Source organism: Schistocerca americana, chromosome 5 (assembly GCF_021461395.2).
Source record: "Schistocerca americana isolate TAMUIC-IGC-003095 chromosome 5, iqSchAmer2.1, whole genome shotgun sequence".
Lineage (NCBI taxonomy): Eukaryota > Metazoa > Arthropoda > Insecta > Orthoptera > Acrididae > Schistocerca > Schistocerca americana.
The window spans coordinates 380327153-380348520 of NC_060123.1; positions in this window are offsets into that span (position 1 = coordinate 380327153).

Genomic DNA, 21368 nt, shown 5'->3' on the forward strand with positions numbered 1-21368 from the left:
AATGTAAAGTTTATTTATTGTAATTAATTTCCAACAAGTGCCCCAATAATAATTTTGATTTCAAAAGCAATTTCACAAAAAAAAAAAAAAAAATTATTTAATTGAACTAACGATTTCGTTCCACTTCCCTTAAAGAAAAGTTTCAGTTAAATTACAAAAAAAAAAAAGAATATTATTATTTGCAATGCAGTTCCTGCAAGCCGTGCGCAAGAATAAGAGCAGAAATTTGACTAGCAGTTACAATGAGGTAAGAATTTAATTCTGATTTTTGCACAGGGCCAAAGACCGATATTTCGGTTTAATTGAATTATCATTATTACTGAGATTTTCTTATCACTGAATTGACTTTCATTATTTTCGTGAGGAACTTATACTTGGGTCAGATTGCGATTCTCATTTTTTATTGTCATTAAAATTTAATTGCTAGGGAGGTTACGTTTGGCTCCTATTCATTTATTATTTCTGTCTTAAAAATTTCGGTGGAGAGGTTACACTTAGCGCAATGTCCATTAGCATTCTTAATTAAATACTGTCATTTTTTCAAAATTTTTGTGGGGAGGTTACACTTGGCGACACCCAGTCCAGGATCGTATTTCGTTGAGAATCTTTTGAACAACAGTCAGATATCTGCTCTTATTTGCTTAGATATAATTAGGATTTGGCGCAACGCTTTTACTAATCTTGTGACTTTCTTTCTACAGGTCAACGGCAATTCGTTGCTCTGTTGTATTTGTGTGTTGTTTTTGCATTTGTGCTTATTTGTTTTGTGAATATTTGTGACTATTGTAAAAATGTCGCGAAAGACTGTGAATAGTGTATCGCGAGGTATTACAAACGAAATTACCGGCTCAAACGACTTTACCGATAGGACATGTGACACGCAGTGTAATGATGACAATCCTGCGTTCACTAACAATCAGTGCATTACAACCACTAATGATGACTTTTATCTTAATGAGGAACAAACGAACTCAATTGTCTCGTCTGTTAATTTGACGACAATTGATGACGCGGAGCGGTCTATAGTAATGAGCGCTGCCGAGCTTAACACACCCGATTTAGAAAATCCAAGTAATGTACAGACAAATTTTTCGAATGAAAATGGTCAGTGTAGTGAAAGTACGACGGATCGATTTAATTCCGAAATAGTGTCTGACAGTGTACATCCGACTGATAAACCATTCTGTAAATTACAGAATGACCAAATGGTCACGCAAAACAAGACAATTTCAGATCCACCATTAAATAGCACGGAGAATAGAAATACTAATTTTGTATCGGATCCACTTAAGGCATTGTTGCTACAAATTCTTGAATCAAACAAACAACAGAGTGAAGATTTCAAACAACAATTTAGTGAACAGGACAAAAAATTTAATAAAATTGATGAAAATTTCAAACAACAGAATGAAAAATTAGACAAAACAAAGTGAAGATTTTAAACAACTTAGGGAACAGAACAGACAGTTAAATGAAAAATTAGACGACAATTCCAGACAGCTTAGTGAACAAATTAGAGCCGTTGCCGCGCAGTGCCATGACACTAAGGAACAGTTGCGCGTGGAAATTGAGGCTCGTTCAAAAAAAAGCAGCGAAGAAATTAGGTCTGTTGCGCAAGAATTAAGGGAAATGCAAACAGCTGCAACAGAAACACTCAGAGACGAAATTAGCGGAGTCGCTAAACAATGCTCTGAAAAAGCTACACAATTACGGGACGAGTTTAAAGCAATGACGGTAGAACTTTCGCGCACAATGGACGCAAAGATAGACGCGAAATTCGAACAGCAGAACACTCAGATTAACGAGCGCTTTAATCAGCACATACAGAACAGTGATACGCGTTTCTGTAAATTTATTCAGGATCAAAATAAAGTCAAACGTCAAGTCATGGAAACAATCACGGCTCAGAGACAAGAAGACAAACGTAAAATGTTCGCGAAAGCGAAGACATACGTAGACAACAATATAGCCTTAGTGTCCGACGAAATTAATTCCATCAAACAGTCGAACACAGAATTACGTGACGAAATTTCCAATCTTAAATCAAAAACAGATACACACACAGTAGATATTCAAACAGTGACAGACAGATTCGAACAATTAGAACTAACACAGGATTGCGATGTCATCAAAGCTGATGTTAAAAAACTGAACGAAACTACACGTAAGTTGCAAAAACAGATTAATGCGTCCGATTCTAAAACCGATGATCAGGCAAAAATACTGACTGAAAAATATGATGAATTAGCCAGTCGTATTGATGCTATTGAAAGTAATAATGATAATAAATCAGACGATACTGCACCGATTTCATTTAACCAAACACCTGAATTTCAAAATCTACAACAGACAGTCAATGAGATCGATTCAGCTAATCACTCGTTACGGAGAAATTTGTCAAATTTACAGCAAGAGGTAATAGATATGAAAACTATTTCAGTCACCAATACGTCACAGAATCCGCTACTTTGCGAACATTTGTCAGACTTACGCAGCGCGTATAATGTGAGCAATTTACAGCAACTACGCGACTTAAAAACCGAAAAGCCACGCGACTTAAAATCTGAAAAGCTACGCAACTTGAAATCCGAAATGACACAGACGAACAGATTCACACACAAACCTGAACGTGTTCTCAAATTCAGTGACGAGAGCGTTGATAATAAGCAATTTGTATTTGTAAGAAAATGTAAAGAATTTAATAATGACAGAACACAGGTACACGCTTTGAGCTATATACGACAATTTGTTTTTGTACTTTCACCGCTATTGCTTGTAATGCAGAAGCTAGATTTGAACCTGATGCGACAATTCGCTATTGCGTTTTCATCAGCGTTGCGTGTAATGAGGAAACTTGAATTAACGTGCTTACAACAATTTACTTTTGGAATTTTACCGCTATTGCTTGCAACGCAAAAGCTAAAATTTATTTGCAGTGCGTAAAAGACCTCAGGGGATTCATTACGCTTTAATGAATATGTGCCGTAGCGAGCATAGGGCCCCGAGCTGTAGTAGTGCTGTTTCATCTTTAGTTTTCTGCACTGCTGCCTTCTCTTCTACTATCCTTTATATCTATCAAAACAGCTCTTTAACTATTGCTCTACCTAGAATTAAGAAAAATAACTAAAGAAAACCCGATGTGACAAATTTTTACTGAAAGTGACAACATTCTTTAGGCACTCCAAAACCAGCGTAATTTTAATTACATATAAAATCGTAATCATCAGTATGTGTAAAATTAACAGCAAACGCATTTTTTTGTAACAATAGACGTTTTTCACCGCAACAGCATGAAAGTCAACCGCTTAGCATACCTAACCAACAATGCAGTCTACAAGGTCAACCAAACTTTAATGTTCCGCCGCGTGCACGTATAGTCCCAGCTCCAACAAATAGTAACGCATGGCAGCAAAGAAATAACTACGTACAGATAACACACTATTTCAACTCATATCGCAATGCGCCGTATAGAAATTACTATTACGACGTAAAAATAATGAGAACAATTTTCAGCGTACATCTAACAACAGTCGGACATACCAGCAGCAAAATTATACACAAGAACCTATTCTCATGAATGAACCCGACAGTAGGTATCATCCAGAGCGTAATACGTATGGAAGAAGTAATAGAACAGTTCAAATAGTCGAAACGCCACAGCATCCTCCCGTAAATAATAGCACGTACGACAGAATTTGACCAGACACAGTACAGGTTGCATATTCCAGTAACGTAAGCAATAATTTAGACACGCAGAATCTTGCTCACGAAAATGTTATTAATTTTGACGCCATCCGACACACGTTTGCATTAAAGACAGAATCACGACGTACATAGACGACATTCTCATTGCAAATACTAACTGGTCTGAGCACAATTTGATTTTAGAACAACTGTTGCAAACTTTTCATGCACAAGGACTCACAGTTAATCTTAGTAAATCGCACTTTGACAAAACTTCTATAAAATTTCTTGGACACGTAATTTCAGCAGAAGGCATTGCACCTGATCCGAAAAAACTTCAAGCTCTACGTGACATTACTGTTCCTACGACAAAGAAGCAATTACGCAGTTTTTTGGGCTTAATTAACTTTTTTCGTAAATGTATTCATCATTCTGCTTTACACACGCCTAGAATATGCGAATTAACAGGTAAAAACACTATTTGGTCTTGGGATAAGCAAGCACATTCTGAATTCATGAACCTGAAACATGCTCTGTTGAATGCACCACTTTTATCGCACCCAGACCTTACCAGAAATTTTTCCATTGCCACCGACAGTTCCAACACCGCTTTAGGCGTACATATTTTCCAGGAAATTGAAGAAGATGGTTCTACAGTAATTAAAAACATCGCATTTGCAAGCCGCATTCTGTCACCTGCTGAGCGAAATTATTCTGTTACAGAACTTGAAACATTATGTGTTGTATGGGCTTTTACGAGATTTCGGCACTTTCTTTATGGCAGACATACCACCGTCTACACAGACCACAGAGCGATACAATTTTTACTTTCGGCCAGTTCGCTCACGACAGATTAAGCAGATGGAAACTTTATTTACAGGAATTTAATTTTACAATAGTTCACATTCCCGGCACACAAAATGTTATAGCAGACGCACTATCGCGTTCTCTGAGCAACAATCAGCAAGACGTAGCAACCAACTTCTGCAAAGCAAATTTCAGTGTCATGTACATTCAACAAGTTGCATTTGAAAACTTTACTTCATCGTCATTACAGGACATAGCACAAGAGCAAAATAAAGACAATGTGTGGAAAGAAATTAAACACCTTTGGCAAGATAAGAATAATGTTACGATTAGAAACCATTACACTGTACGCAATGACATTCTGTTTCGCCGCTCTCATCCTGACAGCAACAATTGGTTATTGTGCATTCCTGACGAACTGGTTAACAAATTAATCTGGTACACTCATTTAAGTTACGCACATTACGGAGCACGAAAATGTTTTCTTATACTGAGACAGAATTGTTATTTTACCAACATGGAGAAACGTATACGACGAGTTTTGGCGTCTTGTAAAATTTGCCAGAAAGCTAAATCAGACACCACTTCACATATTCCTCCTTTATATCCCATTGTACCTGTTAAATTAAGACATATGGCCGCTGTAGATATTTTTGGTCCGATTCCGAGAACTAACAGAGGTTTTTGCTACATCTTTGTCGCTGTTGAGCTCACTTCAAAATTTGTTACTTTCACTCCGTTACGCAAAGCTACTGCTAAAACTGTTTCGAAAGCATTTGTAAAACATTTTCTATTTCATGTAGGGCATGTGATGAAAGTAATTTCTGACAATGGATCTCAATTTCGTAGTAGCGTATGGACACGCATGTTACGAGCCAGAAACATTTCTGCGATTTATATATCCAAGTACCATGCTTCTTCGAACCCTTGTGAACGGTTAATGAAAGAAATTGGTAAGCTGTGCCGAATATACTGCCACAAAAGACATATTGATTGGGATACACACATACTCTCATTCCAAGATGTAATTAATTCCATTCCAAATGAATCCACTATGCTATCTCCGTCTGTTATATTGAAAAACGTTGAACCACCAAACAAAATTAAAGAATTAGTAAACTTCCCTAAATGTCGTCGACTAAGACACCACGAAATAATTGACATTGCGCTGAACAACATCAAACGTGCCGCAGAGCGCCGGAGAAGACAGCAAAAACAGGTTTGTACACGCCGCGACTTTCACGTTGGACAGAAAATATTAGTACGTACACACTATTTATCCAGCAAAATAAAAGGTAAGTGCAGCAAATTTGAACTTCTATACGCAGGTCCATATCGGATTCGCAGCATCCCTCACCCCAATGTTGTACACGTCGAAACTTTGAGAACCAGAAAATCGAAAGGCAACCACCATTGGTCAAATATTAAACCCTTTATTGAATGAAGACACTGTATGATTCAACACACTATGATGCCATTTACTAATGCAATTATATTCACCTGACTAATTACTGATGATTATCGTATTTTTTCTTGGCAAGTGCCCGGCAAGGTAAGGTTAGCAGGTCGCTTTTCTTGTCGTTACACATCAGACCGTGCACATTTTCCACTTTTTTTTGTGTATATGATTGTACTCCAGTTTTGTTTGTATGTATTGTGAAATAGTTAGGATATAACACACACCAGTTGACTCTGACATTTTTTTTTGCCCTATGATATCTCAACATCGTGACTGTTTTACATTTTTTGCTGCTGCATTGTGATATTCTCTGTACATTTTGCCTCTGAACACTGTCTATGCCTTTGACATATTACGTTTTCTGTCATGTTATGCTGTATGGTTAATTATGTTACCATAAACCAGTCATTATCTAGTGGGTATATGATTTAAATGCAAGACATTAATCTTTGTTCATCAATTTCAGAAAGAAATGATGCGTGTAAGAAATAAATTCAACAGAAATGGGAATTTCACCTACGGAATAAACAAAAGAAGATGCAATAACTTTATGAGGAAGAGTAAATGGATCAGGATTAACAAGCATTAACAAGAATATACTATACTCATCGTAGAATAGTAGTCTTAACTAATTTTTTTCTTTCAGAATACAAGGTAATTGATGCAGGCTGTCAGACAGAACTACACATCTTAGTTTTAGTGATGAAATATGCTAGAGATAAGGAATAGTTGTATAATGAGTAATGAAGTGATTTTTTGCAGATGATAATGAATACTGATGAATAATGATGAAGGATATGGTATTATGAATAATGAAGTTTTTCTTTACAGGTGATGATAATAATGAAGTTATGATAATATGGATAATGAATAATGAAGTTTTCTCTTTACAGATGAGGATAATGTTGACGTTATATATTTAGGCTATGTAGTTATTTAAGTATTTGTTGCAGTTTGTTTTGACAGCAGGTGTTATATTGCATAGTAGGATGACGGAAAGTTTTGGAAAGGTCAGCTATGGAGCACATTTTTATACACATTTCACTACCTGTTAATTCGAAGTTCACTACTTTTCAGCATAGTGTGCGTTTCTTCTTTCAGGTCAATAATCCATTTTGTATTTTTTCCAGGAGAAGCTTTTCATGATACTTACTAAACCTGTTACTTATTATATCTGTTCTGGTACTTGCATTTTTATTTTTTACCCATTTGTGTCTATCATTTATAAATGTGATCACATATACTGCTTTGTTACATAACCTTGCTACAGCTGACTCATGATGAATGACGTTACCTATCCTCATTTGCAGCAATAGGTCAAAAGCAAATAGTGTTATGCCTCAGCAATTAATTATCGATCCCAACGCAATGCATTGCTAACAAAAAAAAATGTATTAACAGTCCCAAATAGTGATACCAGTTCGAGAAAGTTCTGAGTAATGCTGAACAGCAATGAATAATATGTCACTTGGAAAATGATTAATTAATTATGCTATGCTTTGTAACTGGAAAAGGATGTGACTGTTTAATAATGCTTTGTAATTAGGAGAAAGCTAATGAGTATTACTATATTGAAATGACAAATGATCAATTAACTATGCTATACTTTGTAACTGGAAAAGAATGCGACTGTTTGATAATGCTTTGTAATTAGGAGAAGGCTAATGATTCTTAATTATGCTTTGTAACTGGAAAAGAATGCGACTGTTTAATAATGCTTTGTAATTAGGAGAAGGCTAATGATTCTTACTATATTAGAATGACAAATGATTAATTAACTGTAATTAGAAGAAGGCTAATGATTCTTAATTATGCTTTGTAACTGGAAAAGAATGCGACTGTTTAATAATGCTTTGTAATTAGGAGAAGGCTAATGATTAATACTATATTGGAATGACACATAATTAATTAACTATGCTATACTTTGTAACTGGAAAAGAACGCGATTATTTCATAATGCTTTGCAACTAGGAAAAGAAGGCTACTGATTCTATGTAAAACAATTAATGAACATTTTTCTGTAATACTACATACTTGGTACAGAAATGTTCAATAACTGGGCTATGAATGCCGCAAACTACTAATGAAGACTGTAATTGTCAATATTATGTGACTTAATGTCCTTTACCTTATGAACTAACTACCCTGAATTACTGCAATGTCCATTTGTCCTGTTTATCCTAGTGATCATGGAGCACTATCTTTGGTTTTGCACTAATTCTACGTTGGTGTGCCTTGTAAGAGCGTGGTGTTGACACGACATGCTGTCCACCACCGTGAGCGATGAAGACGTTATTATGGTCCCACTGTTTGGTGTACCTAATGTACTGCCAAAATGAAAACATGGAATATTACTACGACAATTCAGTGTCTTGGCTACGCTGATAAATTCTGATGGAAAAGGAACTTCAAGTTGTGTCACTTGGTGTTGTACTTCTGTGGAAAGATATGGACTTTCAGAACAGCTGTGTGCAATCCAAAGTGCTACAACCATGATGCAATCCTTCCCTTTCCTATCCTAATTCTTGTCACATAGTGAAAATAATTTTTTGCTAACATTATTTATGTTCATGGATTATACATTTTTTTCGATTCGCTGAACTCCAGTGCGAGTACAGTTATGTCACTTGTTGATATGATTTTTTGCTATTATGTTTATTTATTGCGAAAATGCTAAAGACATTTTTGATTTGTTCTGAAGTACAGTATATGTGCACTCTTGTCTTCTATATTGTATATACATTTTTTATTTTAATGACATGTTCTGAACTACAGTGCATGTGCACTTATGTTAGGTGTTAATATGTTTTCTACTGAACTTCAGTGCCTGTGCACTTTTCTCATTTTTCAATATGATTTGTACTCATTCTGTATATTCAATACTTCAGTGCGTATGCACTTATGTCATTTGTTACTAATTGTATATACATTTCGTCAATTGCTAATATGTTCTCAACTCCAGTGCGAGTACACTCATGTCACTTATCAACATGATTTTTTTTTGCCATTCTGTCTATTCATTATGTTTATGCTAAAGAATTTTTTCAGTGCGTGTGCACTCTGTTATCTCTCAAATAATTTGTATATACAGTTTTCTGATTTGCTACTATGTTTTGTGCTCACATTTTGTCTTTGTCTGATATATTTTGTACTCGGTGCGTGTGCACCACATTTAATTTATGTACTAAATTTGAATATTCTGTAAATTGTAAAAATTTCTTGCGATGGCAAGTCCAAATGACTCACCATCGCTGCCAAATTTTTGCCCCCCCAGTGGAGGGTTATGAAACACGTATGTAACGTAGCAGCGATGGTGAATTATCATTATTACTGAGATTTTCTTATCACTGAATTGACTTTCATTATTTTCGTGAGGAACTTATACTTGGGTCAGACTGCGATTCTCATTTTTTATTGTCATTAAAATTTAATTGCTAGGGAGGTTACGTTTGGCTCCTATTCATTTATTATTTCTGTCTTTAAAATTTCGGTGGAGAGGTTACACTTAGCGCAATGTCCATTAGCATTCTTAATTAAATACTGTCATTTTTTCAAAATTTTTGTGGGGAGGTTACAACATACTCATAGAAATTTTATGGGAGTAACTGCTTCTACTGATTTTTCTGCATCGTGTTAACAATAACGGCTCTCGCAGGCTTTTCATGCGCAGTGCGGTACATTTGTTAATGCTGAGGGTCATTTGCAGCTGTTTCGATCCTTTACAGGTCTTTCAGCGTATAGGCACAATTTACTAGCGTTACGACTTCTCTCTATACAACAGTATCAACCACGAAAGCCTAGTGGATCTTCCGAAGTTACTCATTTACATAAGTTGTGGTAAGTAATTGTGTGGTAGTATTTGCTTCGAGTCCGCCCGAAGCTACTATTACGCTCTCCGTTCCGAACGGCGTGCTGTGTTTTGATAGAAACTTTTCAATGCATTCATACAACTGTTCTGATATTCCGCACGCTCGTATTTTGATCATTGCTCATTAGGCGGCAGTACGGAACTGTATAGAACGCTATCCGGAAGTATAAGAACACAGCATCAACCTGAGAGCCGCTGTCTGCTGCTTTCTAGGCCTTGTGGGTGAGCTGAGTGAACTGAGTATCACACAAGAGCTGTTTTTGGACGACATGTAGATTCCTACGGATGAGACTCTAATCACCAGAACTTCCATATTCCGCGATGGTAAAACGTGTTCCAGAATGTTGCAAGAGTCCATCGTCGAAGTTAAATGGCTATGTATTTGTGCGTCTCTTCGAAGAGCCTTCTTGAAAAGGTAAATGAACTGCACTTTGTTCCCAATGATAAGAACTGTTGTGACTTGGCAAGACAGCCAAGTCACTATGAGAGGAAGCCGAAAGGCACGCGTTTAAGCTCACGCAGGCTGGCGTGAGGTCTGGAACAGTTAAAGGAGTTATACTAGCAAGAAAAGTACGTAGCTGCTGGAATACTTAACTTTAATCCATAATTGGTGAACATCGGTCTGACGGTACATGCATCACAAGATAAATAGCAAATGATAATGGCGCCTTGCTAGGTCGTAGCAAATGACGTAGCTGAAGGCTGTGCTAACTATCGTCTCGGCAAATGAGAGCGTAATTTGTCAGTGAACCATCGAAGGCAGAGTCGGCTCTACAACTGGGCGAGTGCTAGGAAGTCTCTCTAGACCTCCCGTGTGGCGGCGCTTGGTCTGCAATCACTGATAGTGGCGACACGCGGGTCCGACGTATACTAACGGACCGCGGCCGATTTAAAGGCTACCACCTAGCAAGTGTGGTGTCTGGCGGTGACACCACAAGAACCAATTCGCTCCTCCATCAATCTACGACACACTGTTGCTAGAACAGGTGCAAAGTCATTACATCGTACTGGTAACCCGCCAGGTTCAGTGGCCCTTACTCTGTTGAGCGATTTCAGTTGCATTCCTATCCCCCAGTCGTTTACTTCGATACCTGCCGTAATGACAATAGTGCGACGATTTTGAGGAGGAACTGTCATCGTTTCTTTTTTCTTTCTCAGTGAATCAGTTTTGGATAAAGACGTCAACTATTTCGGCTTCCACTTTGTCACCCTTCATTGCAGTGTCATGATACTCACTGAATAACAGGAAATCGGCCTTCAATTCCTTTATTCATCTATCGTGGAGACCTGAACTTTCTACGATCTTCTCTCAAGTCGGTTGACAGAATTTTACCTTCGAATTCGTTGAACGCTCTACGCATGTTTCCAGAATGAGATTTTCACTCTGCCGTGCAGTGTGCGCTGAATTGAATCTTCCTGGCAGATTAAAACTGTGTGCCTTACCGAGACACGAACTCATGACCTTTACCTTTCACGGGCAAGTGCTCTACCAACTGAGCTACCAAAGCATGACTCACGCCCCGTCCTCACAGCTTTACTTCCGCCAGCACCTCGGCTCCTACCTTCCAAACTTTACAGAAGCTCTCCTGCGAACCTTGCGGGACTAGATCTGCTGAAGGAAAGGATATGGCGAAGACATGGCTTAGCCACAGCCTGGGGGATGTTTCCAGAATGAGATTTTCACTCTACAGCGGAGTGTGCACTGATTATTGAAACTTCCTGGCGGATTAAAGCTGTGTGCCGTACCGAGATTTGAACTCGATACCTTTGCCTTTCGCGGGCATATGCTCTACCAACTGAGCTACTCCGTGAGGACGGAGCGTGAGTCGTGCTTGGGTAGCTCAGTTGGTAGAGCACTTGCCCGCGAAAGGCAAAGGCCCCGAGTTCGAGTCTCGGTCCGGCACACAGTTTTAATCTGCGAGGTAGGTTCATATCAGCGTACGCAACACTGCGGAGTGAAAATCTCATTCTGGAAACATCCCTCAGGCTGTGGCTAAGCCATGTCTTCGCAATATCCTTTCCTTCAAGTGTGCTAGTCCTGCGATGTTCGCAGGAGAACTTCTGTAAAGTTTGGAAGGTAGGAGACGAGGTACTGGCGAAAGTAAAGCTGTGAGTACGGCGCGTGAGTCGTGATTGGTAGATCAGATGGTAGAGCACTTGCACTTGAAAGGCAGAGGGCCCGAGTTCGAGTCTCGGTCCGGCACACAGTTTTAATCTGCCAGGAAGCTTCGTATCAGCTCTACGCATGGCTCTCCTCACGCTAATTTTGGCTTCGTTTGGTTTTTGTTTTTCTATGAAGCTCTGCCTACGTTGAAATAGCCAGTGAAGATTTCTTTGCTCTTCTAGACGCTTTCTATCAGTCCTGTCGAAGCACGACGTATCTTTCCAAACCCGCACAACTTCCCTCGTCGCATACAGAGGGTGGACAAAAATGTGGGAACACCAAAAGCACAAAACGTTATACATTATTGCTTAATACGGTTTAGCAAACCCGCTGGTATTCGAAATCCAGTTGTCTCGGATTGGATAAGTACAATATATATGAATGACATAGTAGATAGTGTCGGAAGGTCCATGCGGCTTTTCGCGGATGATGCTGTAGTATACAGAGAAGTTGCAGCATTACAAAATTGTAGCGAAATGCAGGAAGATCTGCAGCCGATAGCACTTGGTGCAGGGAGTGGCAACTGACCATTAACATAGACAAATGTAATGGATTGCGAAAACATAGAAAGAAGGATCCTTTATTGTATGATTATATGATAGCGGAACAAACACTGGTAGCAGTTACTTCCGTAAAATATCTGGGAGTATGCGTGCGGAACGATTTGAAGTGGAATGATCATATAAAATTACTTGTTGGTAAGGCGGGTACCAGGTTGAGATTCATTGGGAGAGTCCTTAGAAAATGAAGTCCATCAACAAAGGAGGTGGCTTACAAAACACTCGTTCGACCTATACTTGAGTATTCCTCATCAGTGTGGGGTCCGTACCAGATCGGGTTGACGGAGGAGATAGAGAATATCCAAAGAAGAGCGGCGCGTTTCGTCACAAGGTTATTTGGTAACCGTGATAGCGTTACGGAGATGTTTAGCAAAATCAAGTGGCAGACTCTGCAAGAGAGGGGCTCTGCATCGCGGTGTAGCTTGATCGTCAGGTTTCGAGAGGGTGCGTTTCTGGATGACGTACCTAATGTATTGCTTCCCCCTACTTATACTTCACGAGGAGATCACGAATGTAAAATTAGAGAGATTCGAGCGTGCACGGAGGCTTTCAGACAGTCGTTCTTCCCGCGAACCATACGCGACTGGAACAGAAATTGGAGGTAATGACAGTGGCACGAAAGTGCCCTCCGCCACACACCGTTGGGTGGCTTGCGGAGTATAAATGTAGATGTACATGTAGATCGTGTATGGTTTTCAAGGGAATCTTATACCTTTCTTCATGCGACATAATGGCAAGTCCAAGTCACGATGACGGGCGTAGATAGCGATCACGAACGCTTCTCTCCGAAATAGACAGCAAAGGCTAAATAATATTGAGATTTGGTGACTGCTATGGTCAGAGGAAATGTGACAAAATCCACGTGTTTACAAAACCAACCCTGCGTGATGCGAACTGTGCGAATTGAGGTTCTGTCATCTTGGAATACAGCATCACCATTCGGGAACAAACATTGTACCATGCGAAGGACCTGATCAGCCAAAATGGTCACATAATCCTTGGCAGTAACACCATCTTGCAGAGTAACAGAGGACCCCATGGAATGCTACGATGTGGGTGCCCAAATTATCAACGAAATCCGCGCCATGTTCATACTTAGGACGTACATTTGGCCAGAAGTTCGAAACAATCTGAAATAAGACCCATCCTATGAAATGACATCCTTACATCGCTCCATAATCCAAGTTTAATGGCTTCGGCACCACGTTTTGCTGGTACAGTCATTTGGATCAGTGACGAATGGTTTTGTGTTCCAGCTCGCCCTGCAGTTCCCTACTTATGGAGTTCCCATCATGCTGTTTTAATGTTAACAGGGTTCGCGAGTGGGCCATTCATGCCTCCAGTGACTTTTGCAGCTCCCGTTCTCCTATATATCGCCAGAATTCTCTTCAGCGATCGTCTGCCTCCACCACTGAACATGCATTTTCGTCGGCGTTGTGGCTTAGTGGAAGATATTTTTCCGCTCTCTTTTCAAGCTGTGCAATGTCCTCCACACGTTGCAAGTGTTTGCCGTGGTCAAAACAGTGTTTTTTGTAGTTGTGAGTGCATTATACCGGAGCTAAATACATTCGAACGCAGACATATTATGGTTGCTCGTTCTGATGGCACTTCCATAACCCTGTCAGCCTTAATGTTTGGTGTTCAAACAGACACCTTATCGAACACCAAACATATAGCCTACCTGGGTTACAGAAGTGGCCACCGTAAAAGCAACAACATGACGTCTACGTTCGCATTCATTTAGCTCCGGTATAATGCACTCACAACTACAACGGTCTTGACCACGGCAAACACTTGCAACGTATGGAGAAAGTTGTACAGGTGTCGTTGGTGGTCAAATATAACAGCGCAAGTCTTTTATTTTTCCCATTGAAACTCAACACTGTTGGTTATGGAGGTGAAATTTACATGTTGACTGCTCAGGTGATCTGAAACCTGTTTCTAGTCACCATTACTAAACAGAAAGATATTCCTGCATTTCTTCGTATTCTTATTTACAGCCGTGTGCAGTTAATCCATTCATCATTATGATCGCTGTTTCCCAGTTCTATGGTGAGCCGAAAGTTTCGGGTCTGTTTGCCACCAGCAGATCTAATACGTTACTTGCACCAGTCAGTTCTCTGATTAACTCGGTAATTTTCGGATAAGGCATTTAGAATAATTTCACACGAGTCCCAGTCACTACTACCTGCCGTAATCACTTAAGTCTCTCAGCCTGTAGCTGGTAAATCTAAATTTCCAGATACTACAATGACAATATCAGAAAATTTAAGCGAAACCTTCTTCAAGTCGCTTCTCAAACTTTCCACCACTACTGCTCCTTAGGCATCGGGTCACTGAAAGTATCCGCTGACTATGATCGTTCTAACTTTAGTGGTTATCTTCGTCCAAATAATTTCGGACTTGCAATCTGTAATAACTTTACAAAATATAATAGCATCTTATATTGCTACAAACACGCTTCCACCAATGGTGTTCCCCCGATATTTGCGATATACCTTCCAATCGGAATTTAGAATAGCATTGCTGTAAACATCTGGTTTCAGCTAGATTTCTGTCCATAGTACTGTTTCTTCCTCCAGTCTGCTATGACGAATGCTTTTTTCTTTAATTAACGGGGATAAAATTCTTCCTTGTATATAAACTGAACTCAGATAATAGGGTGTGTGAAGGAATTTCTCTATCCTAAAACACTGACATGTGCATGTCACACATGATCTGCTGCCCAAGTTGCAGCTTACAGAGTGTAGTGCACGCCTGACCTATTATAACAGCACGCCTGACGTTTCATATCTGTATTTGAACGTGATGCGCTAAAGCATACTAACGTTGACTAATACCGACACAACTCCATAGTATTTACATTAACCCTTTGACTCTCTTCTCTCCCTTAATGTTTCTCTTTTACAAAATGTGGCTGAATAGCATTTATATTTAAATTTGTGATAAGATATTACGGCACCAAACTGCTTAAGTCATCGGTCCCTAAGCTTACACACTTCGTAATTTAACTAAAACTAACTAATGTTATGGACAACACACACACCCATACACGAGGGAGGACTCGAACTTCCTACGGGGGGAGCCGCGCGGTCCTCATGGTTACTGTTAACAGACTCTAGGTCAAATCCCATGTCTTCTCGGAATGTACTATGCATTAACTGGCTATGAGTTGTTTACATAAAGGAGTAATGCTTCAGTACCGCAGTTCGTACAAAAGTAAAAGACTTGTTGGAATAGAAAATAACTTGAAGGAAAATGTCACGTTTCAGGTAGTGCAGAATAAAGTGTAAATGTAAATATTACCCCAAAAATTATTACTACTAAATTCTTTTCTTTGATAAATGATATCATAGAATGAAAGTAAGAGTCTTGCAGTGTTCTCTCTAACATCGTTTTCCAATGCGGTATTTCCACACACCAAATATTTCCTTTATTAATATGTTCCACAAACGCTAATATAAAATCATTGAATAGCTCACATTTATGTTTGTGGCAATAGAAAACTTCGTTTGAAATTATCTTTACATTTACTTGACCCATACAATCCAGTTTGTAGCATGTCGTATTTTCGATAACATTTGCACCTAATTATAACAAAGCGCTATTTACAGTTCATAGAAGTACATCTGCAGCCCGCTCAGGCGCTTAGCTGCACTTCGTGATGAACCGGGAACTCATCTGCGTAACAAGCACGGATGTATGCATATGAATGGATATGAAAGCTGCCCATTTCATTAAGAGTGAAACGATTATCATTTGTAATATCCCCACTAATTTGTATCTCTCTGGATTTTAGCTCAAGTTTACAGAAAGTAACATGCATTGAAATATAACTGATCTAAATACAGGTTGACTTTGTATTAAATGCGCAACGGAAGTAAAACCATTACCTGGGCCTAGATAAAACCCCCACTTACCTCGATTGTTGACAACATTGTTGCAGATTTCTCGAAATCACAAAGCAAATAGCAAGCAGGCAGTGGCTAAGATAGACTTCTGTTTCTAGATACATATTCAAACTGTTCCATGTGTTAATGTATCATGATAAGCTGTGGGGTAGGAAGAGTAAATATTCCTATGAAACGATATGTCTAGACGACGATTTTAGAACGAAACATATATTCAAAAAGACTGAGTGATACTTCACATGATCTTTACACATAACATTGGTCAGAACAGTACTACGCTTAACGAAGTGAATAATGATTTAAGAAAAGGTGCAAAGTTAACCGAGATTTTCTGTAAAAATCAAACAGCTTAATCAATTAAAATGCAAATCCATGACTCAAGGAAGTGGGGTAGTCTTTCTCTCAGCTCTGATCCAGTTAACTAGCTAACAATAATCATTCCTAGCTGAGCAGTGTGGCAGTTTAACCTCAAACATCAAAAGTAACGACATTATTCAAAATTCATATTCCTTTCATTTTGCAGTGTACCCGTCATACTCCTCTTTGCTATCCTTTCTTCATATAACACATACAATCACAAGTCCACACAGCACTTCTAAATACGTCCATTATCTACCACACTTCAGCTAAGAATGTATCAGACAGCACAAGGGCACAGAGGCTACGACAAGACCAAACATTGTCTAACAGTAACGTAACTTGCTCTCTCCCTCTCTCTCTAACGTGCAAATCGACGACATACAGAAATAAAAATGACATGACCACCTAACATATCCTTCACCTTCTCGCAGTATGATTTTGTACGAGGGTCATTTGAAATAGGAATGGGATTAGGACAATATTCTAAACATTATGGATAGGAACATACAAAACACCTTATAAATGTAAAGAAAGAAAGAAATTGGCAAGAATGTGATTTAAGGAACCATAAGGAAAACATTAATACCAAGTTAAGGACATGTAAATGGTTAATCATCAGAATTCACCATTGTTTCAGTTTTTCATGATGTCTATGAGAACGTTCTGTACAGGGATATTCTGCAGTCACACGTTTGTATTGCTGACTACACTGTTTTTTTAGCATGCAGGAAGTAGCTCAGAGTGTCTATTACACAAGTCCTACAGTTCTGAAACACACTCACATATTGCAGTATGAATTTGCACAATAAATATAAGCAGAAGAGTGGCCTTGTCACAAGGGACCAAACTTTCTTTAGCTCACTGCAATAATGTCACTGTCTTGGGAAGTTATGTTGAAGCAGACTCAGTGAGACTAAACACAATTTTCAGCTGACAACCCCTCACATGCACATACAGTAAAATGTTGCAGTATCTGCTAGAAGCAGACTGTAGATCCATTGATGACTTCAAAGCTATCTTTTAGTATCAACGAGTTCCTTATGAAACTCAGTTGTAGCTTGTATCAGTGAAGTATGCCAAAATGTGACACACAATATTTCAGTACATAATCTACATCTACATCTACATCTACATGATTACTCTGCAATTCACATTTAAGTGCTTGGCAGAGGGTTCATCGAACCACAATCATACTATCTCCCTACCATTCCACTCCCGAACAGCGCGCGGGTAAAACGAACACCTAAACCTTTCTGTTCGAGCTCTGATTTTTCTTCTTTTATTTTGATGATCAATCCTACCCATGTATGTTGGGCCCAACAAAATATTTTCGCATTCGGAAGAGAAAGTTGGTGACTGAAATTTCGTACAATAGATCTCGCCGCGACGAAAACGTCTTTGGTTTAATGACTTCCATCCCAACTCGCGTATCATATCTGCCACACTCTCTCCCCCATTACGTGATAATAAAAAACGAGCTGCCCTTTTTTGCACCCTTTCGATGTCCTCCGTCAATCCCACCTGGCAAGGATCCCACACCGCGCAACAATACTCTAACAGAGGTCGAACGAGTGTAGTGTAAGCTGTCTCTTTAGTGGACTTGATGCATCTTCTAAGTGTCCTGGCAATGAAACGCAACCTTTGGCTCGCCTTCCCCACAATATTATCTATGTGGTCTTTCCAGCTGAAATTGTTCGTAATCTTAACACCCAGGTACTTAGCAGAATTGACAGTCTAGAGAATTGTACTATTTATCGAGTAATCGAATTCCAACGGATTTCTTTTGGAACTCATGTGGATCACCTCACACTTTTCGTTATTTAGCGTCAACTGCCACCTGCCACACCATACAGCAATCTTTTCTAAATCGCTTTGCAAATGATACTGGTCTTCGGTTGACCTTACTAGACGGTAAATTACAGCATCACCTGCTAACAACCTAAGAGAACTGCTCAGATTGTCACCCAGATCATTTATGTAGATCAGGAAAAGCAGAGGTCCCAGGACGCTTCCCTGTGAAACCATTGATATCACTTCAGTTTTACTCGATGATTTGCCGTCTATTACTACGAACTGCGACCTTCCTGACAGGAAATCACGAATCCAGTCGCATAACTGCGACGATACCCCATAGGCCCGCAGCTTGATTAGAAGTCGCTGGTGAAGAACGGTGTCAAAAGCTTTCCGGAAATCTACTTCTTCTACCTTGACATGTTTCCATCGTTCGTGGCGAATTATCAGTTTGTTAAATTATAAAATACCACTACCTATATTAAGACAGCCATACTAAAATTTTACATCGTTGTACATATGGAATGCACGTGCAGTGTGATGGTAACAACAGATTTCTAAGTATATGTAAAAAACCTGAGAAAAATGGCATCGTGGTTTTACAATAATGAATTACAGAAGCTTCAGACAAAACTACCATGTGAAACAGTGTACAGTAATAGGCACGATAAGACCTAAAGAAAATTCAAAACTACTGGAAGAAATATGTACGCATAATATCCATAAAAATACACAAAAGTATAGGATGTAAGGTACAAAGAGACAGATAAGGTTAGTGATCATACACAAGAAATAGACACATAAGAATTGTCATCACACACACAGATTAGGAGAATACAAATATATAATAGGGAAAAATATGGACTAGAGAGTAACCACGGTTGACATCACACAATAAATTATGCAGTCAGCTAAACGTCAGTCTATCATTATACCGAACTTGGTCAGTAATTAGCATGCTATCTAGTTATTTTTTAACCTTTAGTTCCTTCGCCTTTTAATTATTTTGCCTATACCTTCATCAAACGTTCAACAAATACCACTCTTTACTGTATTCTGTACCTCATTCTGTCACATGTTTCGTACATTCTCTTTAGTTCCTATCATTTAGCTCCATTGCCCTACCTAACCATTTGTCACCTTTGCCCTACCGAGCTATTTCTCATATTTGCCCTACCTAAATATTTCTTGGCTCTTCCTTACATTTTTCGTGTCCTCTTTACACGACTTTCATGATTACTTACACATCTTAAATGACTTTTAAGAGTTCTCCACAATACTATACTTAACCTCCTGGGACACTTAATACAGTTTACTGTACCTCAAATTCAAAAAATTCTGCGTCGGATGGCAACATGAAATAGTCTTTCCTTCCTTACACAACAGTTACTGCTGACATCTAGGAAGCATTTGCGTACTTGAACCTCACTTTCTGTTCACAGTGTCTCTCTAAACCAATATTTTAGAAAATGGCAGCAACTAGTTCTCGCTGTGAAAGAAACATCCTTCGAGGTAAGTGTGAATTACAAGTTATCACTTCAGTCTTAGTATATAAGACTCAACAAGACTTATATATCATGTCTGAGGATTATATTAAAAAGAAAAGAATAACTTTGTGTTCAGTTTTAGAACAGTTATTTACCTTCATAGTCGAGAGTTTCAGTATCCTGTACTTTGGGACTCAGCTTAACTGATGTCATTAGTGAAACTTTACATTACTGTTTCATATACAAAACTGTTTGTTTCATTTATGAAACATTTACTAATATGGTTAATAATCATTATAGTGACCATTACATTGAAATATGTAAATATAGTAGTGGTAATTTCTTTTATTTCCGATTATGAAATTTTACGGTACCTGGAGCAATTGCTAGACTGCTGTGATGAGTCTGAAGGTTATATTTCTGACGGTGATGATGTTTCAGGAAATGGTAGCACCAGAAAAAAGTGACTCTGCCACTGCAACAGAGTAAAAATTAAAACGAATCTGACAGTGAAGAATCAGAGGAGGAATCTGAAGTAACAAATTGTAGAACAACAATTAAAGAGTAATTTCACTGTACCAAAATTTTGCAAAGATTTCCCCCTTTCTGTAATAAGTGCTAATGTATGAACGGATAACCAAGAATCAACTTGTAATCAAATAAATTAAATTAATCTTGTACAGTGGGGGCCGATACTGAATGGATGTACTAGTACAAAAATTTGATTTAATTTTTCTCACCTACCAATAGGGAGGCTTGGAGGTGGTCAAGTGGGGGTGGAAAGGCGGCTAGCTGCCGGGAGCGGTCACACCGTTCGCTCTCTTCTGCTGGCAGCTTCCAAACCGACCAGAGGCCCTCCTCACCTGCTCTCTTGGGCGGCTGCCTATTCAGTCTCGGCGGCTTCTCCAGGCCTGCCTTTTCTTTTTACACCATTAAAACTTCATACAGTTAAAACTGTGTTTGATTTTTCACCTGAACTGGTACCTGCTGCTTTCCCCTCCTGGCCAATCCTGACGCATTAACAATCTATTTTCAATTGTAGGTTCCACTTCTGATTACAGTGAGGTGTCACTGGCGATGAAGATCTTTCAACCCAGCTTCAGTAACAATTTACCAACCAACACTGCCTCCAACAGACACTAGCAACTACAGATACGTTGATAGTTTTAGACAGTACCTGGACGATGACATATGGCAACTAATAGCTGAGAAAACCTGTCGAACCTGCACTAAAACGAATGGAAGGACTTAAGGTTTAGATTTGATTGAACTGAAGA